This window comes from Limulus polyphemus, unplaced genomic scaffold (assembly GCF_000517525.1).
Source record: "Limulus polyphemus unplaced genomic scaffold, Limulus_polyphemus-2.1.2 Scaffold4082, whole genome shotgun sequence".
Lineage (NCBI taxonomy): Eukaryota > Metazoa > Arthropoda > Merostomata > Xiphosura > Limulidae > Limulus > Limulus polyphemus.
Genome location: NW_013669692.1, coordinates 76,813 through 81,370, shown reverse-complemented (window position 1 = coordinate 81,370; position 4,558 = coordinate 76,813). Strand labels below are relative to the sequence as shown.

The following is a 4,558-nucleotide window of genomic DNA, read 5'->3' as shown; positions in this document are numbered from 1 at the left end:
TTATGAATGGATGTATGATACCTTGTAATCTGGAACTGATGAATGGATGTATGATACCTTGTAATCTGGAACTGATGAATGGATGTATGATATATTGTAATCAGGAACTGATGAATGGATGTATCATACCTTGTAATCTGGAACTGATGAATGGATGTATGATACCTTGTAATCTGGAACTGATGAATGGATGTATGACACCTTGTAATCTGGAACTGATGAATGGATGTATGATATATTGTAATATGGAACTTATGAATAGATGTATGATACCTTGTAATCTGGAACTGATGAATGGATGTATGATATATTGTAATCAGGAACTGATGAATGGATGTATGATACCTTGTAATCTGGAACTGATGAATGGATGTATCATACCTTGTAATCTGGAACTTTTCCCATCACTCAAGTCTAAATCTTCTCATCACTCCAAGTCAGAATCAACACACTAGAACACCTTGGACTATTAAAACCTTACAAAATATTGCAAATGATTTTATACAGAAATAATTACATTTTTTAAACCAGTAATCATCATGTCTATATATACTAATAACAAAAACTTCCTTAGCTTTATAACTAGCAACAAAGTGACATCTACATGGTTTCAGTGATTTAACTACAACTACACTAATATTATTTTCTACAGCCCTGGTATTGATTGGTTTCCTATGTACATTAAACACATGCATTAATATCATGTGTAACATTTCCTATCCATGAGACATGCTAAAACTTAAGCAACAAAACATTAATTTGTTAGAGGTTATAATTCTCCTGCACTAAAAATATATTTCTGATAGGTACTTACCTCCACTCTCATAAATGGCTATTCTCGTTCAGTGCTGCCCTCTATATGCAAAATATTGAAAGAAAAATTAACACTAACATACACAAAAAATTAACAGCAATAGAAATAATAAAAAATCCCTCCAAACTTAACACCAGATTTAAGTCTTGTAACAGTGTAATACAATATTTTTTGTCCTTAAAACAACATGATGACCCCCCCCCCCTCGCCATTAAGTCTATGGATTAATCCCTTCATTTATCCTTTAATAACACTTACGTGAAATTTATTTTATATATGTCCCATTCTTTATTTTTACAAACCTAAATCTCTTACTGCTACAAGTTCCTGTGGTCAAGTCAACAATTTTCTCTCATTAGCAAGATATTGTTTCTAGCATAAAGGCTGGAGAAAATCACCATTAGAAAATGTCAATCATACACAAAAACAAATACTGTCAGTAACTATGCACACTAAAACACACATTTCTGGATATATATATATTTTGAAGGAAATAAATATTACATTGTATGTTTTTCATACTTAAGACATATTTTGACACTATACTTTTTATCGTAAATACAAACCACTAGTAAAAACTATAATTCTCTGAGGTCATACAAATGCAATCTCTATTAACCTAAAAACAAATCTTAATAATTCTGCATTGCACAGACAGATATAATTGTAGCATTTTCTTAGCTTCAACAGCTACATATTCGATGATTGATGTCTTGTTATGAAATATGTAACATTTCAAAACAGAGAGAAAAACTTTAAAGAAAGTTACAAAACTTAAATTTATAAATTTAATTGTTACTGGTTGTCACTTACTACCAAACATTTCATAACTTGGGTGACGTCAAAAACTTTGTTCTTCATCACAATCTGATTAAATGGCAGAAAATGTTACACCTCTTTATTGCACAATTTCTAGTCTGAGTACTCTCTTCAATTAAAACAAAATTTAAATATTTTGTAAGGAATCAATGAACACAAAATTTCATACAAATGAAAATTATTGAAAAAATATCTTGAACGTAAAGTCGTGTTATTACAAATACACCTTTATCGATGGACAGACTTGAAATCAATTGTTAACTTTATAAGAGATATTTGTGTGAAGAAATATTTACATAATACAGTCAAACCAATATATCTTGAACACCTTGGTTCTAAACAATAGTTGTCGTCTTTATAAACATGTATATATAAGGTGGTCATATTGAAGCTTAACAAAAAAGTATTAGTACCTCTTTTGCACACAGATTTCATGAATATTCTATGATAAGCTATTCCTAAAATACACTGATACATTTATATGCATGATTGTTATGGAGATTCTTCACAAATAATTAACATTTAGGTCCTTTTGTCTTTTTCCCTGAATTTATCTTAAAACCTTCATTGATAATTTTGAGAGAACACCAGTATACTTAAATTTTTAAAAAAGGCCTTACATTTATGTGAATCAATTTCCATTACATATAAATTATGTGGTAAATAACTTCATTAAAGATGTATTGCCAAATAATTTGTTTTATAGAAGTTTTAATGAAAAAGAGACCCCAACGATGGTCGTTACAAAAGGAAAAAGGTGAAGTACATTTAAAAGAAAAAAATAGAAAGTAAAATTAAGCATTTTAAGTACTTACCTACATTATGACATAGGTAATTCAAGAATATACAAGTAGCTTAAGTGCACCCAGCACAGCTGGTGTCAGTACAGTCAAAGGTGTTGAGTGTGTACCAGTGTGGAATTAGGTGTCACAGACATGGGTGGAAAAGGAGAGGAGCACATTGATACGGGAGAGAACAATGGTGGGATAGGAACCTGAACCACCATATAAGAAATCTCAATCCAACAGAGTACTGGAACATGGGTGAAAGTAAAAGGATGTGCTCCCAGGTGTAGAGTGGCTAGGGTGCGACGGACAGTACACGACAAATCAACTACATCCAAAACCCAGCCATCTAGTGGGGGGTAGGAAAGAGGATCATACCATCTTCACATCAAGTTCAGTACAACGGAGAGAATCAGGAACCCACCACTCCGTCAATGGGATACATGATGGCAACGTAATAAATAGTTTGACCAATCCGGGAACCCAACATCCGGACGATCGGCATAAGAAAGATGTCTCGGTAATAGAAACTAACTCACTCAAGACCATCTAACAGGAACCGCCTCTAGTGCAATAACATCCTCGGTATAGCGTAAGGGGAAGAACTGCATTAATCTACATGTCCAGCTTCCATGACCCACATAACACGAGTGGATGAAACAAGAGTATAAGTGAGTGAGGCACAGATACACCTATAAAACATGTGTGAGGACTTATGTTGATTGGTTCATCTCTGAATCCAAAACCCGGCCACTGGGAACTGACATCCATGTGGGACAGAATGAGGGATCCCAATCGAAGGGGTGAACTGTATTTTGACGGCTCACTCAAAAGATATAACATCCCCTCAAGTATAAACCCATACAGAGGTGGAGCATCAGATTGGAGAACATCTCGTCATCTATACCAGCAGAACACCACGGCCCTACTCGCAACTGAATGATTGTAACATTATTTGTATCATATGTCTATATCACATTCAGGAGGTTGCCTCCGTGGTCCACCTCCACAGCCTCTGGACTCTCCACTGCATTTTCTCCCCCATTTTACTTCAGGTGGAGTATGGGAGTCCTTACCACTATCCAGTTCCAAACCATACATCAACACTGGAGACAATGCAACAGGTGACCACAAAAACCCTATTTTGAGAAGCAGACTATATATGATTTATTCAATCAAAGGCATGGCAGGAATGAGCAGCTATCCCCTTCTGCTTTACCCGTGAAGTCCATGGGTGAGTATGGTCCGGAATGGGCATATTAATGAAGCAAGTATATTGCTACGAAAAACCTACAAGTAATCTTGTGGAACAGCCCATCTCAACAGTGAGCATTTTATGACCATGGAAGTTATAAATATGCAGTTAACATGGCCTGACAGTGCAGATTTGACTATTGGAAGCATACCTGGTCAGACACCACTCACCAAAAAGCAGGATTGAGACAAAGGAGGATGGAAAAGAAAATGGATTACAATTCTCTTCGATAATACCCAAAACACCCACAGATCTGTGGTCAAGAGTTGCCAAAGGGGAACAAAATCGATCAAGCAAGGCCCCATTGGACCACGACCAACTGGGTAGTCATCTATACTGTTGGCGAAGTGTTCATCTCGGTCACATAAAACGACGAGAAGAGGAACCCCTTGAGGAAGGATTAGGTAAGGGCTTAGAAAGAGCTGGATGGGAAACAATAATAGGGGCATGTCTAGGCTCTGAATGAAACAAATGATCCACCAAGACAGAAAGGGTAGTTTCTCATCACACTGACTCTACACGGGATTCCAAAATCTCAGAAATATTACCAAAAACATATCACTGCTGAAAAGTGGCCATACATAAGTCCCGGAGATAAGTAGGCAGTAAACGAACCTGGGACAAAGATGCATCCCTCCCCAGGAGATCCCAACAACAGAGAAACTATATGTGTAAGAATAGAGCTGAAGAGAAGACAAACGTGGAGGTAATAAGAGAGAGGCTATCCTTAGAAAAACCCTCACGATCTCTGTGAACCACCATGGTAGACAAGTACTGTAGGAGAGTCGATAGGGTAAGAAGAAACTGAGAAAATTGGGCATGTGATAAACGAACAGGATCCCCCCCCCCCCACCACACACACACAGGACAAAAGTGATTACAAAG

At 36.4% G+C, this 4,558-nt stretch overlaps 1 long non-coding RNA gene across 1 annotated transcript in view; it reads right to left on the bottom strand.

Moving 5' to 3' along the window:
- LOC106470554 overlaps positions 1-4,558 on the bottom strand; it is a 16,315-nt gene that overhangs the window by 6,856 nt on the left and 4,901 nt on the right. The window contains exons 2-3 of the long non-coding RNA XR_001291500.2: positions 815-855; positions 382-451 (exon numbers count right to left, since the gene is read on the bottom strand). This is a non-coding gene — a long non-coding RNA (uncharacterized LOC106470554). The remainder of the gene's footprint in view (positions 1-381; positions 452-814; positions 856-4,558) is intronic.